Genomic DNA, 27734 nt, shown 5'->3' with positions numbered 1-27734 from the left:
ACATCGTATCTGTTGAATTCAGTTGGTGGGGACATCAACATTTAAGATGAAATCAGCAATTCTTCTCCTTCTCCTTCTCCTTCTCCTTCTCCTTCTCCTCCTCCTCCTCCTCCTCCTCCTCCTCCTCCTCCTCCTCCTCCTCCTTCTTCTTCTTCTCCTTCTCATCATCATCATCATCATCATCATCATCATCATCATCATTATTATTATTATTATTATTATTATTATTATTATTCTCAATTTTGGATGAAAAATTAAACAGTTTACTTTTTTTTAACATTCTGCTTGCAATAGTGACATCCTAGCAGGATATTAATATTGATTGAGTGTTTACTTTTGTCTTCTTATTTACAGTAGTTTAAGCTTTCTAAAAACAATAAAATGTTTGCCATTTTTAATCCCAGGATTTAAATATTACTGCATTCAAATTGACAATGAAATAAGGCAAAATATCCAGAATAACAATATTATAATAAACAGGGGAAAAAAGCTGTGAAACAAAGTTTATGAAGCACCCTAGTTGTGAACTTCAAGAAAACCATGACAACAATAAATTGTGCAAACTTGTTATAGTTCTTCAGAAATAATTATGCCCGTAAGGGAGAAATTGATGAGGACAGTTCTATAGCAATGTGACTAGAATTATGCCATACAATAATGTTGATTATATATGGATCTCATTGGAGTAAATTATAGGTGTGAAACAGCAATTTGAATTGTATTTTTTTTTAAATTTTGTCTTTTACACCGATTTGTTGATCATAAAGTATCAAAGTCCTTGGTAGTACAGTGGTCTAAGGCACCCTGTTATTAAGACCAGCTGCCTGCAATTACTGCAGGTTCGAATCTCGCCAAGGCTCAAGGTTGACTCAGCCTTCCATCCTTTCTAAGGTAGGTAAATTGAGGACCCAGTTGTGGGGGCAATAAGCTGATTTGTATAAATATACAAAAGAATGAAGGCTATTGCTTAGCGCATTGTAAGCTGCCCTGAGTCTCCGGAGAAGGGTGGCATATAAATCAAATTTAAAAAAAAAGTCCGAACACTGAAGTTGAAAAATTATGGTTTATTTTGGCTGTGGTGATCCCATTGGTTATTAGCCAACTGGATGCCATACCAAAAAGCTTTGGATGACATTTAGAAAATCTGCACATTAACAAAATTTCCATCTGTCAATTACAAACGACAACACTGCTTTGATCCACACATATAGTACACTGAAGCATTACAAAATTCTAGGTTTGAGGGAAAAGCTCAGTTCAAATGAAAGCCAACACCACCTTAAGAACTGGAAGACTGTATATAAACAATTATATCACATGACAAGAACTTTAACTCCCTCACACAACAACCTTTACTTATCCCAGGTCCTTGGGAACCACTCGATAGGTGGACAGAAATGTCAAATCCAGTCTGAACATCTGAACAACTGTGTGACTAACCATAATTTGATATTTTAAAAAGTCAAGATGGCCGCTTCAACCTTGTGATTGAAGCCCCACCATTTTTATGCCTGTCGCAATATAACACACATTAAAAAGAGTGGAGCTTTGATTTCATGGTTGTGGATATTCTCTTGACTTTTTTTGACCCTCTTCCTGTGGACACCCTTATCACAGGGGTGAAATACTTCCAGTTCGGACCGGATTGCCCGATCTGGTAGCAATGACGACAGGTGGTTCGGAGAACCGGTAGCAAAAATCCCTGCGTGCCCCCCCCCCATGCCCAGCTGAGCCGCGCAATCATCAGAGGCTGTTTTTTTTAAATTTTAAAAGCATTTATTCTACAACCTCTTCAGCTGAAAAATGCTTTTAAAAGTTAAAAAAAAAAGCCTCTGATGATCAGGCAACTCAGCTGGGATCGTCACAGGCTTTTAAAAGCATTTTTTCTGCAATCTCTTCGGCTAAAGAGGTTGTAGGAAAAAAAAATGCTTTTAAAAGCCTGTGATGATCTCAGCTGAGTTGCCTGATCATCAGAGGCTTTTAAAAGCATTTTTTTTCTACAACCTCTTTGTAGTTGGCCACGTCCACCCAGTCACATTACCTCCCCCCCATCAAGCCACGCCCACAGAACCGGTAGTAACAAATTTTACATTTCACCACTGCCTTATCACATAGGTTGGCTAAGAAACAATACTGATCCAAGGTCCTCATTTGTTGTGATTGTTCCTGTCATAGACAATACTGAAAATTGGTGCTCTCAGTCCTAGGCCGCTTGCTACTGGGACAGAAAAGGGAAATTATTGAAAACCTAGGAAATACCATATTTGAGTGGTGCGGTAGCCTAGAAGTGGAGCTCTCGCCTCACAATCAGGAGGCTGTGAGTTCAATCCTAGGTAGAGGCAGGTATTTCTCTCTCTGGGCACACTGGGAATATATCTGCTGAAGATACTCTGCATTGGTGACAGGAAGGGCATTCAGCCAGTGAACACTTGGCTCTATTCAGTTGCCTAGACTTCATTTCTCAAGGGATTATGGGGTTGTTAAAAGAGGATGATGATAAAGGTAAAGGTTCCCCTCACACATATGTGCTAGTCATTCTCAACTCTAGGGGCTGGTACTCATCTCCGTTTCAAAGCTGAAGAGCCAGCGCTGTCCGAAGACGTCTCGGTGGTCATGTGGCCGGCATGACTAAATGCCAAAGGCACATGGAATGCTCTTACCTTCCCACCAAAGATGGTCCCTATTTTTCTACTTGCATTTTTTACGTGCTTTCAAACTGCTAGGTTGGCAGAAGCTGGGACAAGTAACGGGAGCTCACCCCATTATGCAGCACTAGGGATTCGAACCGCTGAACTGCCGACCTTTTGATTGACAAGCTCAGCGTCTTAGCCACTGAGTCACCGCATCCCTTAGGATGATGATAGGAAATATCATATTCATTATGTGTCATTTATTTGCCCTTCGATTTGATGTAACTCTTAAACGTAGCTCTTGAGCGGGCCCATCCATTTCTTGGTACTGCTCAACTCACTTGATGGAATAGCCATCATGCAAAGCTCAGGTGTGCTCTTTGAAAAAGGTTCTGTGGCCTTGTGTTTGAGCTGGATCACACACTTTGCCAAAGCTGCCTCCTCACATTTTAGTACCAAAAGAATATCTGTAGTTTAGAGGTGAACTATAGGTTCTTGGTGATCTCTGAGCTTGATGCTTTTACTTCAGGGGTGTCAAACTCGATCCCATTGAGGCAGTGGTGGGATTCAAAGACTTTTACTATCGGTTCTGTGGGCATGGCATGGCTTGGTGGGCATGGCTTGGTGAGCATGGCAGGGAAAGGATACTGTAAAATCTCCATTCCCACCCCACTCCAGGGGAAGGTTACGGCAAAATCCCCATTTCCTCCCAATCAGCTGGGACTTGGGAGGCAGAGAATAGATGGGGGCAGGGCCAGTCAGAGGTGGTATTTACCAGTTCTCTGAACTACTCAAAATTTCCGCTACCGGTTTTCCAGAACTGGTCAGAACCTGCTGAATACCACTTCTGCATTGAGGGCTGTATCAGGATTTTGTTTGCCCATGGGGGGCTGGGGTGGGCATGGTCTGGTCATCGTGGCCAACTGGATGGGCATGGCCAGTGTGGGCCAAGACATGGGTGGCACAGGCCGGTCCCTTGCCATCTCCGGTATGGCCCTATGGGACAATCGCGGGCTGGATCTGTCCCGTGGGCCGCATGTCAACCCTGAAGCTGACCTGACTGAGGCCATTTTGAGGCTTCAGTGTTACCACACTGGAGCTGAGGGATAGAGAGGTGGGAATAGAGATAGCTGGGGTTTTGTAGCCAAAACAAAATACTTTCTCCTGGGAACCAAGGACATTCCCACAGGTGGTTGAAGAGAGGAGGAGTGAAGTTAGCAGGCAACTGGACGGCATCTTTTTTTTTTTTTTAATTTGATTTATATGCCGCCCTTCTCCGGAGACTCAGGGTGGTTTACAATGCGTTAAGCATTAGCCTTCATACTTTTGTATATTTATACAAAGTCAGCTTATTGCCCCCACAATCTGGGTCCTCAATTTACCCACCTTAGAAAGGATGGAAGGCTGAGTCAACCTTGAGCCTGGTGAGATTCGAACCAGCAGTAATTGCAGGCAGCTGTGTTAATAACAGGGTGCTTTAGACCACTGTACTACCAAGGCTCTATAAGTCCCATCTTGATTGGACCATGTGACTGATTGTTTGGGGAAGGGAGAAAACGTTTACTTTTAATTAGGTGAAAACTGCGGGAACATTCAGAGTCAGTTTTCACCAGCCTGTGCCAGTAAGATATACCCAAACAAAACTATTCTTCAAGGAATTTACCTGCCTCAGAGTTCTGTTCGTTATGGGTATATTACTTGGAATCCTGACACTGCGTGCTTGACAAGTCTGTTTTACTTGCAGATGTTTCATTACCAAATGAAGTAACATCATCACTGATGATTCTAGTGTTGTATTTCACTTTGAAAAAAAGTCATGGAAATTTAGAGACAACCCAAATCAGGAGTCTGGGGTATACACTTTCCAGTTTGGATGAATTAAACTATATTACAGTGCCTACCTTCTGGAACAGCATTTGCTTCAAGGTCTGGATTCAGCTGTCCATCAAGAAAGCCTTGAAAAATTTGGGTTTTTTTTTTTCCTCAGGCTTAGGATGGTGTGCCCTTGCTATGGAGGAGATGCTCATGTATTTCAATTTTTGTTCACACGGATATGTCTTTTATTTGTGTTTTTTAATATACTGTATCGATTCTCGGTTGTACACAGCCCTGAGTCATGGACAACTGGGCAGCTCTGCAAATTAACACATATAAATAAATTAGAATAAATAAATAAACTGGAGCTCTCTAATCTTTTATTAGTCTTTTTGCCCCGTGCAATGCTGCCCTGCAGTTTTATTACAGTTTGCAGGTCAGTTTAATATTGGCTGTTTTGAGATGCCAAATGAAGAGCTGAGATTGTTATCAAATCTCATTTGTTATTCAAATTATGGCACATTGGAGAAAGAGGAGTGACCTCCAAAATCCTCCAACTGGTTCATAATGGGCTGAACGTTTATTCCCCCCCTCCACTAAAATGGGACCATTTTGTAGTTCGTATTCATATGTTTGCAAGCGTGCCTGGTCTAAGTCAGCCAAGATAATTCACAGCCCTCGTTCACACACATCCCGTGAAGACAAAAACATGTTTATCGTGCTGAATTTTAGAACTCATGGTGGCATGCAAAAAATAAAATTCAAAGTCTAAGTGTAACTAAACCATAGGGGAAAGTAACCCTACAAAGCAATTATACATAAAATAATAGACATTGGAATCACCACAGGTTCTGTATGACCTTGGCCCTCAAAACCCGGGGAAAATAATTCAGTCTTTATTGCTTTGTGTAAAAGGTCAGTGAATTGTCTATGGGGATTCTCAATCATCCAGGTCATGATTGTCCCAAAGGTGTTTTTTCCAAAAGGCATCTAGACTTTCTTGTTTTGTTTCTTTGAAAACTTTTCACTTCACATCCAGAACTGAAGAAGCTCCTTGGATGAGAAGTGAAATATTTTCAAAGGAAAAAAAAAAAAGACTCCTTGCTTTTTGAAAAAAAGTACCTTTGGGTAAAAGGTTGGTGCAAATTTAGTTTCTAAGGGGAGGCTAATCCAAAAGGTGGGAGTCCAAGAAGCAATCCCTCCAATCTGCCACCAATCTCATCTTTCATATCTGGAGACACTTAACTTCATCAATTAGAGTATGTCTGTTGCATGGGTTGGTTCTTGGTTCTACCTGAAGAAGGCAATCCTTGTGATTAAGAGTCAACCACAGAAGACAGTAAAAATGAATACCAATGCTTTGTGCTCAGGAACTAATTGGAAGTGAAGCTCACTGGAAATGAAGGCAGCCCATTGTGCTAAACCAAGAAGTATAGCTTAATTAACAAATTATGGTTAAGCACACCATGGATTAGTGCAGAATAGAACAACAGAACAGAACAGAATAGAACAGAAGGGAGTGGAGTGGAGTGGAGTGGAGTGGAGTGGAGTAGAGTAGAGTAGAGTAGAGTAGAGTAGAGTAGAGTAGAGTAGAACAGAACAGAACAGAACAGAACAGAACAGAACAGAACAGAACAGAATTCTTTATTGGCCAAGTGTGATTGAACACACAAGGAATTTGTCTTTGGTGCATGTGCTCTCAGGGTACATAAAAGAAAAAAGAAAATATTCATCAAGAATCGTAAGATACAACACTTAGTGATAGTCATAGGTTACTAATAAGCAATCAAATCATACTAGGAAACAAATAAAACAATGTAAATTGTAGAGATACAAGCGACAAAGATGTAGTCATAAGTAGAAAAGGAAATAGGTAATAGGAAGGATGAAAAGAATAATACTAATATAGTCTTAGTGAATAGTTTGACAGTGTTGAGGGAATTATTTGTTTAGCAGAGTGATGGCATTCGGGGAAAAATGTCCTTGTGTCTAGTTGTTCTGGGGTGCAGTGCCCTATAGCGTTGTTTTGAGGGTAGAAGTTGAAACAATTTATGTCTAGGATATGAAGAGTCTGTAAATATTTTCACAGTCCTCTTTTTGACTTGTGCAGTATACAGGTCCTCCATGGAAGGCAGGTTGGTAGCCATTTTTTTTTCTGCAGTTCTAATTATCCATTGAAGTCTGTGTCTGTCTTGTTTGGTTGCAGAGCCAAACCAGACAGTTATAGAGGTGCAGATGACAGACTCAATAATTCCTCTGTAGAACTGAATCAGCAGCTCCTTGGGCAGTTTGAGCTTCCAGAGTTGGCGCAGAAAGAACATTCTTTGTTGTGCTTTTTTGATGACGTTTTTGGTGTTAGCTGTCCATTTTAAGTCTTGAGATATGATAGAACCTAGAAACTTGAAGGTCTCTACTGTTGATACTATGTTGTCTAGTATTGTAAGAGGTGATAGTATAAGGAGGGTTTCTCCTAATATCTACCACCATTTCTACTGTTTCGGTAGTGTTTAGTTCAAAATTGTTCCGGTTGCACCACAAGGCTAGTTGTTCAACCGCCCGTCTGTATGCAGATTCGTCATTGTCTCGAATGAGACCGATCACTGTTGTATCATCTGCAAACTTCAGTACTTTAACAGAGGGATCTTTTGAGATGCAGTCATTGGTATATAGAGAGAAGAGAAGTGGAGAGAGCACACAGCCCTAGCACACACTCCTGTGCTAATTGTGCAGGTATCTGATTGATTCTGCTTAGCTTCACCTGCTGCTTCCTGTCTGTTAGGAAGCTTATGATCCATTTACAAGTGTGGTCAGGTACTGCTAGCTGATTTAGTTTAGTTAGAAGAATATCTGGAATGATGGTATTGAATGCTGAGCTGAGGTCTACAAAGAACCCTGACGTATCCATACAAATGTACAGCAACTAAAGTTGGAATTAAAAGAGGTTAAGTTTAAGGTTTGCAAAGTTCTTTTTTCTTGCTTGCTTTTCATGTTGTGCACAAAGACCTCGCCATTTATAGCCCTATATTATTAGCGGGTTGGATTTATTTGACTGACTTTTCTTAGGGACTCAGAGAAATTCAGCAGTCAAAGCAAGAACATGAATGAAATATTTCATGGTAGCCCATGCTAAATAAGGGTCAAGATAAATTTGGCATCCCGCGAAAGGGATTTCCTTTCAGATTCTCTGCCTAGGAACTGGAGATGGCATAGCAGGTGGTACTGTGCTATCATCAGAGTGGGCACCAGGTTGAAAATGATCTCTCCCTCTTCTTTGGTAGAGAGGCTGTGGGATTTAAAAGGCAAAATGGGTGCCTTAAGTATTTGCAAGTTCTCTACAATTCTACAAGTATAAACATTCCTTGCATTTTCTTCTGTTCTATCAGAATGGAGACAATGGAAATGTGTAGTTTGTACAACTTTCCTTTCTTCTTTACAGTGGAACAGACACCTTCAAGAACCTGATAATTTGATTTTTTATTGAGGAGCCTAAATAATATAAGGTAAAGGTAAAGATTCCCCTTGCACATATGTGCTACTCATTCCTGATTCTAGGGGCGGTGCTTATCTCCGTTTCAAAGCTGAAGAGCCAGCGCTGTTCGAAGACATCTCCATGATCATGTGGCTGGCATGACTAAACCCCAAAGGCGCACGGAATGCTATTACCTTCCCACCAAAGATGGTCCCTATTTTTCTACTTGTATTTTTTACGTGCTTTCGAACTGCTAGGTTGGCAGAAGCTGGGACAAGTCACAGGAGATCACCCCGTTACGCAGCACTAGCGATTTGAACTGCTGAACTGCCGACCTTTTGATCGACAAGCTCAGCATCTTAGCCACTGAGCCACTGCGTCCCTATAAATAATATAATCTCCTTTATATTGAGACACAACTGGTGAACAACCAAGTTTGACTTTTGAATCTCTTCCTAGCAGTCCTATTGTGGTTCGTTAGGAAGGTTTATATACTGTAGCTCTTAGTTATAATGGGCCAAACCACTTTCAGTATGAAAGTGAAGAAGATAAGTTTCACCTACTTACCTACTATATTCTATAAAAATGAATTTAGAGGAGGGAGGGAGGGAGGGAGGGAGGGAGGGAGGAAGGAAGGAAGGAAGGAAGGAAGGAAGGAAGGAAGGAAGGAAGGAAGGAAGGCAGGAAGGAAGGAAGGAAAAATCTCCAGACAATTTTTATGGAGTCATATACCGATAACACGTCATTTAATAAAAATTATACTTTACATTATAGCATAAAGTAAATTTAAATCCTTTTAATCACATTTTCCCAATGTTCTATCAGTATATTTTGTCCAAAGTTCTTAGCCTATTCATACACTCTTTCACTTACTCTTCTTATATTTCAAGTTTAAATAGAAATTTATACATTATAGCAATTACATGTTCATCATTTGTCCATTGTTCAAATTCGGTCTTCTGATTCTGAATTCCAAATGTCCTATTATTTATTTTAAACCTTTCTCTTAACTGTGCATACAGAAACCATTGAAAACGAAATCCCTTCATTTCTTCTTTGTCCTACCACATAAAGTTTTTCAAGGTTTTTAAAAGCCTCTTTTGTAAATCCACTAGGAAAAAAAATATATATCCAGATTATTCTCTTGGTTCGTCATTTGTATTTCCCTTTTAAAGTTTAAAACCTCAGTCAGGTCTCTTGTAGATTCAGTTAAACATCCTTTTCAAAGTCATTCTCATCACTGGTCAGTTGTAAATCACTTTCAATGCCATTTCTATCTTGTCAGGTGAAATTTGTTCTACATCTTATTTCTTCAACAACATATTTTGGACATAGTCTAATCCGTTACTGACATTATTGATATTATAGCTATTATGTTTTGATTCCATTCTTCAAAAGTCTCCTACATTATTTTTATTGCCATGATGTTTTGCATAATCTTAAAGGCCATAATTTTTTTTTTCTATCTAAAGTCCTTAGTTCCCTCGGGTGTCCATTTTTTAAATGATTAAATTTCTTATCTATGTTGTGCCTTGTAAAACACAAAACAGGAGCTGTTTCCTACAAGAATAATCTTTACAATTCATTCCAAAACAAGAATCTTTATAATTCATTTCAAAATCATGTTGTAAAAGCTTCAATATTGCAATTTTATCTAGAATGCTAGGCCATGTATAATTTAAAAAAAAATCAAAATCTTATTTAGCTTTTTGCTGTTTATTTCGGATTCTTAAATTCTTAAATTTAGGATTAAATTGTTATTTTGTTCAGGATTGAAGGCAGATTCACTCAACATTTTTAAATTTGTCAAAGTTCTCTAATAGTTTAGAAGTAGTTAAGAAGTAGCCATTTCTGGAGGTGAATAGAAAGTGAGGTTTGCAGATTTAAGGACCTTTAAAAGTCTGTGCTATGATTGCAAGCGAGATGGCTATTCCCTTCATCTCCCAGCACTCAAACCCATGGAAAACTCTTGTCCTGCTGTCTCCTGCCGAGGAACAGTTTTCCAGAGCATATGTGAGTGGTTGTCTGCTCCCCATTTCTATGGTCTTTGCTGCAAATGTTGGCTCCACTTTTGTAAAAACATCTTTAGTTTTCCATACCTCCCCCAGAAATAAAATCCTATGATAATATTTAAATGAACTAAAGATTAAGACTGTTATAAATTAAAGGGAAGAAACATAATGTTGGCTTATTTGACCAAGGTTGAAAAAGATAAGTTGTTGTATCTGGCTACCATTTGTGGAATTCCTGCTGACCCCAGAATGAAAAAGATGGGTTTATTTATAGATAAGAGATAGGATTTTGGATGAAGAGAAAAATGTTTGTAACTTTAGAGAGGGTCAAGAGTTACTACATTTCTTTACATTTATTGTGATGAAGGTTGGGAGTCACTTCTTTATATATAGTATTTCTTTTCTCTTTATTATATTCTTTTGTCTTTCTTTTCTCTCTTTTTCCTTGTACTTTTTTACTCCTCTGTCTGCTTTCTTTCTTTCTTTCTTTCTTTCTTTCTTTCTTTCTTTCTTTCTTTCTTTCTTTCTTTCTTTCTTTCTTTAAATTTTGTTCGTAACAGATTTTACTATTATAATAAAATTCTTAATTAAAATTATATAAAGACTAAATCCCTCTGCAGCCAATTTGTCTTTTTATTTCATCTTATATTCTCCATGTTCCTGTGCTAATAATTTTTGATAAGTTAACCATTTTTCTTTGCCTACTGTTTCTTTCTTGTAAAATGCTTCTTCTGTTGAGGCCAATAAAGGCATTTTTGGGCACAGGGTTTATATCTGTTCCAAATCTCAATACGGCACTTCAAATACAATGATTCCTAAAATCTGCATTAATCTTTATTGTACAATAAAACATTCATGCCATCCAAACTTCGGATTCTGCCCTTTTAAATCCCCCTCCCAATTTTTAACAAATAACTTGAATGTTATGGCAACCAACTGATAATTGCATGCAATAAGGAAACTTTTGGGAAATGTAAATGTATATTTACATTACCCAAAATCCAATACATGTAATCATCAGGAAAGATGAAAACCTATAACTAGCTGGATCTTGACATACCTAAATAAATATTTTAACACTTTCCACTCCTATGTTTATCACCATTGGATCCAGGGAAAATTCTTTATTCCAAAGCTGGAACTTACTTTAAGGCAGAAATACACAGGGTTTTATGGTATTCTAGGGGTCAAAGCTATTCTGAAAGGTAAAAACTGCCAGGTGCAAAGAATCAGGACCATACTTTAAGTTCCAGTTAAGCTAAGTTATTGTTCATGCCTATACACAGAAATCTAGTTAACTAACAGTCAGTACTCGATAAGAATTAATGGAATGTTCTATAGATGGCATTTTGCACCAACAAGACTGGCAAAAATGTATAAGGATAGATCTGCTAAATCTTGGAAATGCAACCAAATACCTGGTACATATTACCATATGTGGTGGACATGTCCAAAAACCAAAAAATACTGGACGAAAATACATACTTGGTTGGAAAAAAATGATAAAACAGCATATAGACATGAAACCAGAAATATTTTTATTGGGCATTCTGCTGGAAAGATATGACAAAGGGACTATATACTTGAATTTACATGTATTAACTGCAGGTATAATTGTATATGCTCAACAATGGAAGTGTGACAAGATCCCGACAGATGAGAGTGTAATTAAGAAAATACTAGAATGTGCAGAAATGGATAGGCTAACACTTACTATTAAGGACAAAGAAGAAATGGAATACTTTTTGACATGGGTCTTATTTTACCAATGGTTAGACAATAAAAACAGAAATTAGAAATGCAGGGACATAAAAAGGATAAATGTTAAAATGGAAATTTGATAAAATAGACAAACAAAATATTACTGTCATTATAGTATCAATGTTTTTGTGATGAATGTTATTGTAAACATTTTGATTATGATTGCCTAAAAACAACTGTACTCAGACAACACACTGTTTGATTGAAATGGAATTTTTATATGTTATTCAAATGAAGTAAATAAAACATGGAAAAAAATTAATGGAACTCAAGAGGGTTTGAACTTAGATTGCTTGTGGGAATGTAATGATTCCAGGCTGATTCCACTCTTGACTCCACCCCCAGGCTCTGCCTGTCCTTCTCTTACAAAAGCGGAACAAATAAAATATTTGGACTAAGGCAAATTCAGTTGCAATGAAATCAATTGCATATAGTTATTGTGGTTGTTCTCACTGGATTGGATATCTCCTTCTTGCTAATTTGCATACTACAATACAATTATGAGTTTCTGGTAGGAAAGAATTTACCTCTCCTTCTTTGCTCTGTGTGAGATAATCAATGTCTTACTGAAGTTGGACCATCACAGAAAAGTATTTATTTATTTTTATTTTATTTATTTAGTTTGTCAAGCATGTATGAGAAAACAAGTATAAGTATGAACATAATATATAAACATATAAGTATAAACAGGTATAAGTATATAAATAATAAATGTATCTACCAAGAGCTTTGGAATACAGTGGTCTAAGGCACCCTGTTATTAAGCTGGTTATTAAGACCAGCTGCCTGCAATTACTGCAGGTTCGAATCTCGCCAAGGCTCAAGGTTGACTCAGCCTTCCATCCTTTCTAAGGTAGGTAAATTGAGGACCCAGTTGTGGGGGCAATAAGCTGATTTTGTATAAATATACAAAAGGATGAAGGCTATTGCTGAGCACATTGTAAGCCGCCCTGAGTCTCCGGAGAAGGGCGGCATATAAATCAAATTTAAAAAAAAAAGAGTACGAATAAATGGGAACAGTAGGACAGGGATGGTAGGCACATGGTGTGCTTATGCACACCCCCTTACAGACCTCTTAGGAATGGAGTGAAGTCCATGGTAGACAGTTTAAGGTTAAAGTTTTGGGGGTTTGAGGATGTAACAACAGAGTCAGGTAGTGAGTTCCAGGCATTGACCACTCTGTTGCTGAAGTTGTATTTTCTGCAATTGAGTTTGGAGCAGCTTACTTTGAGCTTATATCTATTGTTTGCCCGTGTATTATTGCGGTTGAAGCTGAAGTAGTCATTGACAGGTAGAACACTGTAGCTGACAATTTTGCGTACTAAGCTTAGGTCAGATCATAGGGGGCGTAGTTCTAGATTGTCCAGGTTCAAAATTTCGAGCCTGGTGGCATAAGGTTTTTTGCTGTCATGCTGAAACATGCTTTTGGAACTGCAACAGAGGGTATTTACCTCTGGACCAGATCAGACGGAAAACTCTTTAATCTCTCTAGATTGAGAGCAAAGTCTAAAGTCCAGCTGAAATGTTTACGGGATTTCCTCTTCGCTGATGATGCTGCCGTCACTGCTCACTCTGCTGAAGACCTTCAACAACTTATGGACAGTTTTAGCAAAGCCTGCCAAGACTTTGGACTAACAATCAGCCTGAAAAAAACACAAGTCATAGGCCAGGACGTGGATTTATCTCCCTGTATTACAATCTCTGCACAAGAACTGGAGGTCGTCCATGACTTTGTGTACCTCGGTTCAACCATATCCGATGCTCTCTCTTTAGATACTGAGCTGAATAAACGTATTGGTAAAGTGGCCACCAGATTCTCCAGACTTACAAAGAGAGTATTGCTTAATAAGAAGCTGATGGAACATACAAAGATCAAGGTCTATAGAACCTGTGTCCTGAGCACACTCTTGTACTGCAGTGAGTCTTGGACTCTTTACGCATGGCAGGAGGGAAAGTTGAACACCTTTCATATGCGCTGTCTCTGACGAATTCTTGGCATCATCTGGCAGGACAAAGTTCCAAATAGCGCAGTCTTGGAACGTGCTGGAATTTCTAGCATGTATACGCTATTGAAACAATGACGTCTATGCTGGCTGGGGCATGTTGTGAGAATGGCTGATGGTCGGATTCCGAAAGATCTCCTGTATGGAGAATTAGTGCAGGGAAAGTGTCTCAGAGGGAGACCACAGCTGTGATATAAGGATATCTGCAAGAGGGACCTAAAGGCCCTGGAAATGGACATTAACAACTGGGAAACCTTGACCTCCGATCGTTCAGCTTGGAGGCTAAAGACGCAGCATGGCCTTCTCGAAGAGACACTTGTTCGGCAGGCTGAGGCAAAGAGGCAGTCCCGGAACCAGCGAAATCTGGGGGCTGGACAGGGGACAGAATGTATCTGCTCTCAGTGTGGAAGGGATTGCCACTCTTGAATTGGCTTTTTTAGTCACACCAGATGCTGTTTTAGGACTTCTTTCCAGAGCATGATACCATAGTCTCTTGAGACTGAAGGATGCCAATGGACATGGCATAAGGTATTGTATTGTGAGCAGAGGAGTGGAGTACTCTTCTCGTGAAATACCTCTGGACTCGCTCAATTGCATTAATGTCCATTATACAGTGTGGATTCCAGGCAGATGAGCTGTATTCGAGAATTGGTCTGGCAAAGGTTTTGTATGCCCTGATTTGCAGTACAATGTTACCGGAGAAGACATGGGATGACAATCTAAATTTATTTCCTTGGTGCTCTCTACCATCTCCCCCCACCCAAATATTTTTTTTTCTTCCTATTAGTGACAAAACCCTTCATGGGTTTTTAACCAAACTGATTTCTCTTCTCTTCCAAAAAAAACAAAAAACAACAACAACAACAAAAACAAGTTGTAAATTTATCCATGTTTTATGTCTGAGTTTTCCTTTAGCTTTACCAAAATGGGAACATTGGGGCATGTCAGCTGTTTGGCTCAGCTCAGGAAACTTCCTGTACTGTACCTTTTAATGAAATACGCAGAGACAATGTATATGAGAAAATGGTTCATCTTGATCCCGATTTGTAGATTCTGAATCTGAAAAAAACACATTCTCTGTAATTGGAAAAAAAAATCAAAAGAAAGGATTATGAATTCTGTATACAGACATTAAGTTAATTAATTCTGCATTATGGCTGAATAAAGTGTGTTGGTTTAAACTATGTTTAACTTCCCCAAAGGTGAAAAATGAGTTTGAAATACGGTTTTTTAATTAACTGTAATGTGGCTATTATTGGATATGTTCCAGGCAGTGCCTGAAACAGTTCATTGAAGGCATCATAATGTCTTTTCTTACTCACGTGAGGTCATGCATAAGGAATGAGTTGAGCTTTCTTGATTTAAAACATTCAAAGAAAAAAAAGTTTTGGCACAAGAATGTTTCGACCTACTTCGCACAACCTGTTCAAGTTTTTCTTCTGCAGTCAGACACAGCATTGCAAGGCATTGTACGTATGATGTTATGCTTATCTGTTAATAAACTTCTTGAAGCAGCTTATTATTCATTTTAAAATAGTTCAGAACAGACAAAAGTTATGAAAGAAGGAGAAAGGCGTGTTCAGATGTCCCCCAGGTCTTCAGAAGTTCTGTTTGGTATTCTTCTAAGTCTCTTGAGTTATGATTGACTTCTGAAGAAATCAAACCATAATGCATTTTTTTAAACCATCTGAATTCCTAAACACTGACAGTATTTTTATAGAATAGAATAGAATAACAGAGTTGGAAGGGACCTTGGAGGTCTTTTAGTCCAACCGCCTGCTTAGGCATGCAACATCTTCTTAAAAACTTCCAGTATTGGAGCATTCACAACTTCTGGAGGCAAGTGGTTCCACTGATTAATTGTTCTAAGTGTCAGGACATTTTTCCTTAGTTCTAAGTTGCTTTTCTCCTTGATTACTTTCCACCCATTGCTTCTTGTCCTGCCCTTGGGTGCTTTGGAGAATAGCTTGACTCCCTCTTCTTTGTGGAAGCCCCTGAGATATTGGAACACTAATATCATATCTCCCCTAGTCCTTCTTTTCATTAAACTAGACATACCCAGTTCCTGCAACCATTCTTTATATATTTTAGCCTCCAGTCCCCTAATCATCTTTGCTGCTCTTTTCTGCACTCTTTCTAGAGTCTCCACATCTTTTTTACATTGTGGCGACCAAAACTGAATGCAGTATTCCAAGTGTGGCCTTACCAAGGCATTATAAAGTGGTTATCACTGCCACCATCATCATTACCAGCCACAGTAACAGCAATATTTTTTTAGTGGGCTTAGAAATTACAAATCAAAGTTTAAATGCATCCTTCCAGGACTACTGTGGATATAAAATAAACAATAGCCTAAGCTAAATTTAGCTCAGAAGATTAGAGTGAAGAGGAAACAAAAGGTAAAGAAAATGTGGCTTGTTCAAAGCAAAATGGGTAAGGATCAGCATTCTGTTGATTTAATTTGAATCTCTTTGCCTTCCTTTGTTGATAGAAATAATTCCTTGAAAGTGACATTCTGCCACTAAGTGGTGCTATTTACAGCAGAGCGTCTTCACGATGTTTATAATTCGGAAGAGAAGAAGAGATTGACAAGATGATTAGACTAATACGGACTCTTAGGTACAGTCTAGTAACTAGACTGTCAAACTCGCAGCTCATGGGCCAGATGTGTCGCACGCTGGCCATGCTCACACCCAGTTTAGAGAATGGGAAAAAAGTTGTGATATGTCACGTGCAACAACATGACGCCAAGAGTTAGACATGCCTGGTTTAGTTGAATGTTAGTCAACTTTTGCTCAATAGATTCATCAGGAAGAGTAATCAAACTGGGGAAAAGTAGGATCATTTAGAGAAGGAAACTTCAAGTTCCAGTTTCCACATGGATTAATCTTCTCAAACCAGGATCTATCCTAAGATTTATGTATTTCAGAAAACCCAGTTAGCATTGGAGTTATAACTGGTTAGTTAAGATAGATTTCACTTTTTTTAAAAAAAAATATCTGCATGGCTAGTTGTAAAATACCCTATTTTCCCCAAAATAAGACACCCCCTGATAATAAGCCCAATCGGGTTTTTGAGTGCATGGCAATAAGGCCAAGCACTTATTTCAGGGTTCAAAAAAATATAAGACAGGGTCTTATTTTCGGGGAAACACGGTAGTTTTCCAAGAATATTAAAAGATTCTCTCAGATTTTGGTGATGAAGTAGTTTATTTGGCTTCATTTTTAAAGATAAGGTTATATGATTTTAATGATATGATTATATATATATATATATATATATATATATATATATATATATATATATATATATATATAACATATATTCTGTCTAATTTGGTTTGGTGTTGTATTAGTAGATAAAATGAATCCATTCTTGTGTTAGCTAGGCAAAAAGTAGAGGACCTGGAAATTGAATGTCTGCGAAAAGGCTCTTTGGAATTGGCAACTGAGACTGCATTCTTATCAGCACTGCGTTATCAACAATAATATGAACGTTTGATGCAGAACTGAATGTGAAATCCCATTCACAAGTAGCATAGCTACATGTACCAGCCTTCACTATAAAACATAATAATGTATTTGAAAAACTGTCCCTGTGTTACTTGTATGGCTTCCTCTAAGACAGGGGTGTCAAATTTGCATCTTCAGGGCATCATCACGTGACATATCTTGACTTTTTCCCCCTTTGCTAAACCGGGCGTAGCCAGCATATGACGCATCTGGCCTGCAGTCCTTGAGTTTGACAGCCCTGCTCTAAGAGTTAGAATCAGCTGAATTAAGATGACATCTTACATCTGCACATTCCAGCCTAAAGATCATCATCATCATCATCATCATCATCATCATCATCATCATCAGTAAGGTTCTACATTTAGGCAAGAAAAACCAAATGCACAGATACAGTATATGTGGTACCTCGCTCAATAGTAGTAACTGTGAGAGGGATCTTGGAGTCCTAGTGGACAACCATTTAAATATGGGCCAGCAGTGTGCAGCAGCTGCCAAAAAAGCCAACACAGTTCTAGGCTGCATAAACAGAGGGATAGAATCAAGATCACGTAAAGTGTTAATACCACTTTATAATGCCTTGGTAAGGCTACACTTGGAATACTGCATTCAGTTTTGGTCACCATGATGTAAAAAAGATGTGGAGACTCTAGAAAGAGTGCAGAGAAGAGCAACAAAGATGATTAGGGGACTGGAGGCTAAAACATATGAAGAACGGTTGCAGGAATTGGATATGTCTAGTTTAATGAAAAGAAGGACTAGGGGAGATATAATAGCAGTGTTCCAATATCTCAGGAGTTGCCACAAAGAAGAGGGAGTCAAGCTATTCTCCAAAGCACCTGAGGGCAAGACAAGAAGCAATGGGTGGAAACTAATCAAAGAGAGAAGCAACTTAGAACTAAAGAGGAATTTCCTGACAGTTAGAACAATTAATCAGTGGAACAACTTGCCTCCAGAAGTTGTGAATGCTCCAACACTGGAGGTTTTTAAGACGATGTTGGATAACCATTTGTCTGAAGTGGTGTAGGGTTTCCTGCCTAAGCAGAGGGTTGGATTAGAAGACCTCCAAGTTCCCTTCCAACTCTGTTATTCTATTCTATTCTATTCATCATCACCATCATGTCTCCATAGCTTCCCTTGCTATATTGGAGTATAACATATACAATTGGGTCTAAGTTTTTAAGAGATGCAGGACAGATAGAAAGATGTGGAGTTAATGCCTTTCTGTTACTGTTTTCATCTGACCTCACTCCTTTCCCCAATTACCTTCTTGGAATTTGGCTCACTGCAGAGCTTGCTAGGAACTGTCCTTGGTGCTGAATTGGGTTCTGCTGCTCCTTCTGTGACTTTTATCATGATTTATTTCTGCCTAACTCTGCCTTGGTAGACATGATTGCAGTTGACTGATTTCAACCTCCACCTATCTGACATGAGCTTCCCTTTTTCCTTTAATTAAAGCTCTTAATTAAATTGATATTTTTTTGTGAGATGAGTGTAAGGTGAACAATCTTATTTGTTTATTTATTTATGCAATTAGGAGAGCTCGAGGCATTTTACAGTAACACAAGAAAAGACAAAAGTTCAGTCTAAGCTAGCTAATTAGGCAACCCATGTGCAAAAGCAATCAAACTCTGGGAAAACAAAAATATTTTTATGGCCTCCTTGACAGCCAAGAGCAGGGGTCTCCAACCTTGGCAACATTAAGACTTGTAGACTTCAACTCTCAGAATTCTTCAGCCAGATGGCTGAGGAATTCTGGGAGTTGCAGTCCACAACTCTTAAAGTTGCCAAAGTTGGAGATCTCTGGCCAAAAGCATGGAGGTATTTCTTATCTTGGGAGTTGAATGACAGAGACAGTCACTGTTGAGGTGCATAATATTGCCCCAGCCTCCTTTCCTTCAGTAGGGTGGAGATCTTCATGATATCTTCTCTTAAACATTGAATAGGGTGGTTTTTACCACAGTAGGAAAAACAATGCTCATAAATATCTAGGGTGCCAACCCATCCTTGAATACATCCATTAGAAACACTTGGTTGAAATCATTTTGAATACCAGATAATAGGGTTAATAGGATGATCAACTGTCATGAGATTCACATACATCACATTATTTGTTATAGATCGGACTGTCAAACTCTATTTCAGTGTGGGCCAAAATCAGGGTTGTGTTTGATCTTAGGGGCACGGGGGGGGCATGGCTGGTATGGGCATGGCCAGCTTGACCTCACTCATGTTGAGGCTGTCTGTGGTGGCCTGGGCAGGGTTGGGTGGATCCATTGTGTCCAGCAGAGGAAGGCAAGATCAGAGAGAATGCCAAAACTTCATCCTCCAGAGGAGCCTCGCTGTTCCTCTCAGGCCCCCTCAGGCTCCATTTGCAGCTGCAATGGCTTGCTCCAGCACTCTGCCAGTGAAAATGGAGCTTGGGAGGGCTGTACGTGGCCCTCCCAAGCGCTGTTTGCGGCTGCGACGGCCTCCTGCATCACTGTGCCAGCAGAGGCACCATGGGCCGGTCCTTTGCTGTTTTAAGGGCAGCCCCATGGGTTAGATCTAAGCACCCCACGGGCCAGAGTTTGACACCCCTGGCTTAGATTATTGAGTGAATGTTGCATGAAGTCCACTCATTATGGAGATATTTTTTTCCTCCACTGGAAACATGGGAGGACAACATGTTAACAGTTCTGAATGGTTTACTCCTGAGATTTGATGGCAGGATTCCTCTAGATATTTTTAGAAAGAAGCCCTCTAAAGCAGCATGGCCCAACGGGAGCAGCCTATTTAGACACAGCCCTAGTGAGAAAGATGCTTCTTTTTCAGCATAGGAAGAAAAGCATGCTGATATTTTTTTTATATTGCCATGGAATTCACTCATTGAAATACCATCATAGGTAGCTTGGTTACACCCTTGTTCCCCCATATGGGCATCTATGGGAGTTAAACCAGTAGCCCTCCCCTCCTCCCGCCCCATTGCAACAGCAGGGACCAACAGCTCTCTCCATGCCATGGAAATGCCAATGCTCCATTGGATATTGGGCCTCTCCCTTCTTGACCACATCACAAATGACACCATCACAAAAGACACCAACTTCCTTGTGTGTCCAATCACACTTGGCCAATAAAGAATTCTATTCTATTCTATTCTATTCTATTCTATTCTATTCTATTCTATTCTATTCTATTCTATTCTATTCTATTCTATTCTATTCTATTCTATTCTAATTATTCTATTCGACAACATTTTGGTGTGGCACCTATTATAGAGAAGAAGAGAAAGCAGCCGACTCCACTGGTATGGACATGTCCAGAGAGCAAAACCTTCCACTGTTGCCAAGACTGCCTACCAACTAGAAGACAATGACCGGCGACCTTGCAGGCATCCAAAACAGAGACACCATCAACAAAGATATGCAAGCTGTGGGTCTGCGCCCTGGACATGCAGATGACCATGCAAAGTGGCATTCAATGATCTGAAAAGTGGACCCTGCACCTGCAGGAATACACTAGGGCAGGAGTCTGCAACCCCGCGGCTTCAAAATATTTTTGTTGCATGCAGAAATAAAAATTTGTGTTCTCTGTAGCAGGTCATTGATTTCATAAATGCAACATGCTATTCTTTCTTTCTTTCTTTCTTTCTTTCTTTCTTTCTTTCTTTCTTTCTTTCTTTCTTTCTTTCTTTCTTTCTTAAAGAGGGATGCGGTGGCTCAGTGGCTAAGACACTGAGCTTGTTGATTGAAAGGTTAGCAGTTCAGTGGTTCGGATCCCTAGTGCTGCGTAATGGGGTGAGCTCCCGTTATTTGTCCCAGCTTCTGCCAACCTAGCAGTTCGAAAGCATGTAAAAATGCAAGTAGAAAAATAGGGACCACCTTTGGTGGGAAGGTAACAATGTTTCATGCACCTCTGGCATTTAGTCATGCCAGCCACATGACCACGGAGACGTCTTCGGACAGTTCTGGCTCTTCAGCTTTGAAACGGAGATGAGCACTGCCCCCTAGAGTCGGGAACAACTAGCACGTGCTAGTATGTGCGAGGGGAGCCTTTTCCTTTACCTTTTTATAGTTTTTTATACATAGCATAATGGTAAAAAAACGATATATGCATTGTTATCTTCATTTTAGATGTCAAAAGGGTTTTGTGACTCCCAGTGTTTTCTTTTCTGTGTGAAATGGGTCCAAATGGCTCTTTGAGTCTTTAAGGTTGCCGACCCCTGCACTAGGAAGAAGAAGAAGAATCTATGGGAGGTAAATCAGTTTGGTTTAGTGATTAAGGCACTAGGCTAGAGAGCAGAAGACCATGTGTTCAAGTTCCCCCTTAGGCATGAAATCCAGCTGGGTGACTTTGTGTCAGTCAATCTCTCAGACCAACTCACCTCACAGGGTTGTTGTTCTTGTGGGGAAAATAGGAAGAAGAAGGTGTGCTGGATATGTTCACCACCTTGAAATATTTCTAAAAACAATAAGAGTGGGCTATAAACAAACAGGGACCAATGACAATTTTCAATTTTTGCAGCTCACCACATTAATGCCTTGAACATCTGCTGACATCAAATATTTAAATGTACCTAATCTATCTAAAGCTCCCAGATGTGGATGGCGTGCAATTAAAATACTTTTTATTGATAAAATAAAACAAATTAAAAGGGATAACATCAGTTGAGATAGCAAGTACAAATATTTCCAGGTCAGATTTTAAGAGCAGCTTTCATCTATAATTAGGGCCCAGGTGTGCCAGAAACATTCCTCAGTTAATAACCTTAGGCAGAAGTGTGAATCTTCGAAATAGGAGGGATACTTATAAATTAAGAGGTGTAGCTCAGTATTTTCCTGTAATTTAAAGCCATATTAGAGATCATTTCTACAGTAAATTCTACCAAAATGACTCTTACCCAATTGTTTGGCCGTTGTTCATCAAGGCTGTGGGGAACAAGTTGCCAAGTCACTAAATTAACTTGTCTCTATTTTGCATTTCCAACCCCCTGAGCCCTGTGAATAATTTTTTTAGCACGAGTAGTTAAGTTCGTTTTTGAAATTATATTGATAGAGGTTCAGCTTTTCCTGGCAAATAAAGAATGATTTATTAACCAAAATAGGCTGGTTTAAGAGGGGGAAAAAAAAACCTCCACAGAATTAATGTTTCCTTCAGTATTTGCAAACAAAAATAGGGACAGAAGCCAGAAACTAGCATGAATTTCCCAAGGGAAAAAGAGATATCAGAGTTAAATCAGGTTTATGCCAGAGATGCTTATTTTAAAAACGTACATTGAGACAGAATCTGAAAAATAATTAAGCTCTTCTGTCCACAAATAAAAATTCAAAACATTTTGTAGGACTGATAAAGTAATGTTACAATATGAGTAGGATTGCACTCATTCATGAGTGGGGTCCAATTTTGTCATGGCTGGCTATGGAATTCTGGGAGTTGAAGTCCATAGATCCTAACGTTGCCAAAATTGGACACCCATGCTTTACATGAACATGTCTGGAGAACACTGTTATGCTTGAGAAGGGATTAATAATGTTTAACAACTCTTTTCCAACTTGTTTAAGTTTATTATTCTAATGATTGGTCAGCCATGTGTTTAAACTGGCTCTATCTATCTATCTATCTATCTATCTATCTATCTATCTATCTATGCTCTTTAGAAGGCCAGATCCTGCAGATGAAACTCCAATACTTTGGCCACCTAATGAAAAGGAAGGACTCACTGGAGAGGAGCCTAATGCTGGGAAAGATTGAGGGCAAAAGAAGAAGGGGACGACAGAGAACGAGGTGGCTGGATGGAGTCACTGAAGCAGTCGGCGAGATCTTAAATGGACTCCAGAGGATGGTAGAAGACAGGAAGGCCTGGAGGAACGTTGTCCATGGGATCGCAATAGGTCGGACACGACTTCGCAACTAACAACAAATCAATGTCTGTCTATCTATCTATCTATCTATCTATCTATCTATCTATCTATCTATCTATCTGATTTTTATCCCAGCTTTATTACTTTATAAGTAATCCAAGATGGTGAACGTACCTAATATTCCTTCGTCCTCCTATTTTCCCCACAACAACAATCCTATAAGGTAGGTTTGGCTGAGAAAGAGTGATTGGTCCAAAGTGGGAGGACTATAACCCACAGTCTCCTGATTCCTAGGCAAGAGCCTTGGTAGTGCAGCAGACTAAAGCACTGTTAAGTAACACCAGCTGCCTGCAATTACTGCAAGTTCAAATCTCACCAGGATCAAGGTTGACTCAGTCTTCCATCTTTTCGAGGTAGGTAAAATGAGGACCTGGTTTGTGGGGGCAATAAGCTGACTTTGTATAAAAAAGAACACCACTGGAGGGGGGGGGCGAAAGCCCTACTAAGTAGGTATATACAAAAAAAGTATGAAGGCTATTGCTTAACACATTGTAAGCCGCCCTGAGTCTTTGGAAAAGGGCGGCATATAAATCGAACCAATAAACAATAAATAAATAAAGAGCACCTTCACCACCGCACCAAACTGGCTTGGCATTTTTTTTCTACCCATTGAGTCCAAGGACCTGGGATAGCCAGATGTTATTGTTTAATTGCATCAGGAATATTGCTTCAGGATGTAAGTTGTTCCAAGGAAAGCTGCCTTTTGCAATTGATGGATGGCAATTTTGTCAATGCCAATGGTATTTCAAAGGGGTGCTCCAGATGCTTTGGAATTGCACTGAAGACACTTATTATTATTGGTACTATCCTTGCATTCTTTTGCCACAGTCCCTTCTACTTCTAACAGATTAACAGAGTTGGAAGGGACCTTGTAGGTCATCTAGTCCATCCACCCCCACCCAAGCAGGAGACCTTACACCATTTCTGACACATGGCAGTCCAATCTCTTCTTGAAAGCTTCCACAAAGTCAGAAGGCAAGCTGTTCCATTGGTTGATTGCTCTCACTGTCAGAAAAATTTTCCTTATTTCCAGGTTCAAACTCTTCTTGTTCAGTTTCCATCCATTATTCTTTGTCTGGCCTTCGGATGCCTTGGAAAATAGCTTGAGCCCCTCAGATATTGGAAGACTGCTATCATGTCTCCCCTGGTTCTTCTCTTCACTAGACTAGCCATGCCCAGTTCCTGTGACCGTTCATCGTATGTTTTAGCCTCCAGTCCCCTAATCATATTGGTTGCTCTTCTCTGCACTCTTTCTAGCGTCTCAACTAAGGTCTTCTAGTTGCAGGTCTTGATATTTTGCAATTTTCTCTCATTCTTTCTCTTCTCTTCTACTGTCTCCAGGTACTATAATGTCCAGCATCCTAGCTGTTTTGTCTTTTTTTTTTTTAATTGACAATTGTTAAGTCTGGAGTGTTGTCTGTTGGATGATTGTCTGTCTGAATTCTAAACTCCCAGAGCAATTTAGCTTCTTCATGTATTATCTAAGAGACAGTTCTGTCTGGTTTTGACTATTGGAGCCTTTCCAAAGATCTAGGTTAGCTAAAAAATACTATCACAATATATGTGCTATTTCAAGTAGTGTGACTTTTTTTTGTAACCAATATGTTCTGTCCATTCCTACTGGGTCCGAACAGTTTTCCAGATCTTTGGATATGGCACCAACCAGTGCAGACATTGTCATGACTTTCCTTTTCCATATTTGTTTGATCTCTGTTGCCAAAGCTATTTATATTTCCCTATTGTTTCTAGTTCTTTCTCCTCATTGCTTCTTCTATTTCTAGTTACAGTCATTTGCATTATCCATACTTGAATAGAATACTATAGAATAGAGCAACAGAGTTGGAAGGGACCTTGGAGGTCTTCTAGTCCAACCCCCCTGCTTAGGCAGGAAACCCTACACTACTTCAGAAAAATGGTTACCCAACATCTTCTTAAAAATTTCCAGTGTTGGATCATTCACATCTTCTGGAGGCAAGTTGTTCCACTGATTAATTGTTCTAACTGTCAGGAAATTCCTCTTTAGTTCTAAGTTGCTTCTCTCTTTGATTAGTTTCCACCCATTGCTTCTTGTTCTACCCTCAGGTGCTTTGGAGAATAGTTTGACTCCCTCTTCTTTGTGGCAGCCCTTGAGATATTGGAACACTGCTATGATGTCTCCCCTAGTCCTTCTTTTCATTAAACTAGACATACCCAGTTCCTGCAACCGTTCTTCATATGTTTTAGCCTCCAGTCCCCTAATCATCTTTGTTGCTCTTCTCTGCACTCTTTCTAGAGTCTTCACATCTTTTTTTACATTGTGGTGACCAAAACAGAATGCAGTATTCCAAGTGTGGCCTTACCAAGGCATTATAAAGTGGTATTAACACTTCACATGGTCTTGATTCTATCCCTCTGTTTGTGTAGCCTAGAACTGTGTTGTTGTGAACTTGTTCTCACTTAAAGTGAAGATAGCAAGAATCAGTTGAATATTGCAGCAAGAACCAGTTGCACAGTTGCAGCAGAACAATAGTTTACATTGGAAGTAAGGGAACTGTTTTTTATATACAAACTAAGCAATATTAAGATAATTTATTAATACAAACAACAGTATTAAAACAACTGTTTCTTAGGTCAGTCATGACCTTCTGACTTAAATGAGGAACAGCTTTCAGTGCTGAAAAATCCCATATTTGGGTTCCAGGAGTTGCTGTGAAAAACTATATCTTGAATTCTTTGAGAGTCAGTGACTGTCATCATCAATAATACATAATATCGAACTGAATGGACCAGGACATGCTTTATATGTGCTGCCTGCCTGTCAGCTGTCACATCACACTTGCGCTTCTCAACCATTCAGTATCAGCTGCAATGAACTCTGGGGTGGGGGCTGAATGGAAGGGGGGGATGCTTAGAGGGAAGTGAAACTTTACTGTATCTCTCTGAGATGGGCTTCAAGGACAACCAGCTGGGAACAGAATGCAGCTGCATACCAAACCTATGCTTGAAGTGACGGGTCTAAAAGCATCTTGTTTGAATTTGATTGGATACAGCGGCCCAATGATGGGAGGCAAGTAAGGGAGGGAAAAGTTAGACTTGGGGATTTTGGCACATGATTGTCAATCCTGTCTATGCATTACTGTAATTCACTTGACTTCTAGTAAACTATACCTTTCTCGATGAATAGAGTTAAGTTAATTGTTCGTACTTAGAGGTTCAAGCTGACGCAGGTCTGACATTCCCCTTCTGTAAGGTGCTAGCAAGGTGGGTTGATCCACAACTAAACATCCTTCCTCAGTAAACTAAGATCCCAAACTGGTTTAATGTCAACTCGTAAAGCATTCCTGGCCTGTTCTCCAGTTGTCATAGGCAGGAGGGGGAAAAACTAATGGAGCAGCATGGCAGCCACAATCAGAAGCACGTTCCATGCATACCTTTCTCGAGGCTGTATCCCAGGTTACTGGAACCAGCCAGAGAGGCATGATCTCTACAGCCTGTGAAAGTGCTCCATTAGAGAATGTGATTTATGACACACCCTGGGAGAAGCAGCGAAACAGAGTCATAGTTGAGCCATAAATTATGTGAGGCAGAGCTGACTACACTTGGGTACGTGCTGACATGTTGCTCCTAATAAATAACTGGATTTCTTTTGAAACTTAGCTCGAAGCTCATGGTCTGAACCCTGACATTTATTTTGGATGTATGATTCTCTGAGAATTTCTTTTGGGATAATCAATGGTAAAGAATTCCTTACCTCCCATGTGGTGTCATCTCTGTACTTCTGGGTAGCTGAACTGGTGCAAGAGATATCCTACTCTTCAGGACATCTAAGATCAGTTCCACAAGACTTTTTTTTTTTTTTTTGCAGCCTCAAGATCAGTATCCAGAGCTTAAACATGCTTCTTATCCACTGGAGCAGCAGGTTTAGACTTGACTCTTTTTCCTATGTGACTGTGTATTTTAATTGCAGTCAGATAAAGCAATCCATAATATCTTCAAAAGTTTAATCATTGGGCTGCAAGATAATTTAGGCCCTGGATTTATTGGTCTTATAGCTCTTTCCTTCCCATCCCATGCATACTTATCAAGGACATATATATTACATTTTGTTACAGGAGAGAATAATATATTTGTAATGAGAAAATAATAAAACAAGCAGCTGTGATTATCTCCATGTCCATCCAGACCTTTAAGATAAAAAGGAAGGAAGGGAAGGGAAGGGAAGGAAGGAAGGAAGGAAGGAAGGAAGGAAGGAAGGAAGGAAGGAAGGAAGGAAGGGAAGGGAAGGGAAGGGAAGGGAAGGGAAGGGAAGGGAAGGGAAGGGAGGGAGGGAGGAAGGACGGGAGGGAGGAAGGAGATAGGCTTCATTGAGCAAAATTAACTCTGTTGGGGCCCAGCATATAGTATATTGATGTTAAATATTTTTTTTTCTGTGTCTCATATATTATATCCCACTTTCTTGAGAGTTACCCAGAAACCTCCTGGATTTTAAGGTTTACAACTTGGCATCATTATATTATTGTACCCATTTCAGGGTGGAGAAATGACATTCACAAAGATCAATTGTAATGGTACTGAAAATCATTGAAATTGATTTTTTTCTTTAATAAGTATTATCCTATGTGTGATAGCACATATTTTCCCAGTCATATCAAAACA

This window comes from Pituophis catenifer, unplaced genomic scaffold (genome assembly GCF_029215685.1).
Source record: "Pituophis catenifer annectens isolate HBS135680 unplaced genomic scaffold, rPitCat1.0.hap2 SCAF_3, whole genome shotgun sequence".
Classification (NCBI taxonomy): domain Eukaryota; kingdom Metazoa; phylum Chordata; class Lepidosauria; order Squamata; family Colubridae; genus Pituophis; species Pituophis catenifer.
The sequence above is the reverse complement of the archived record's forward strand: the minus strand, read 5'-3'. Positions refer to the sequence as shown.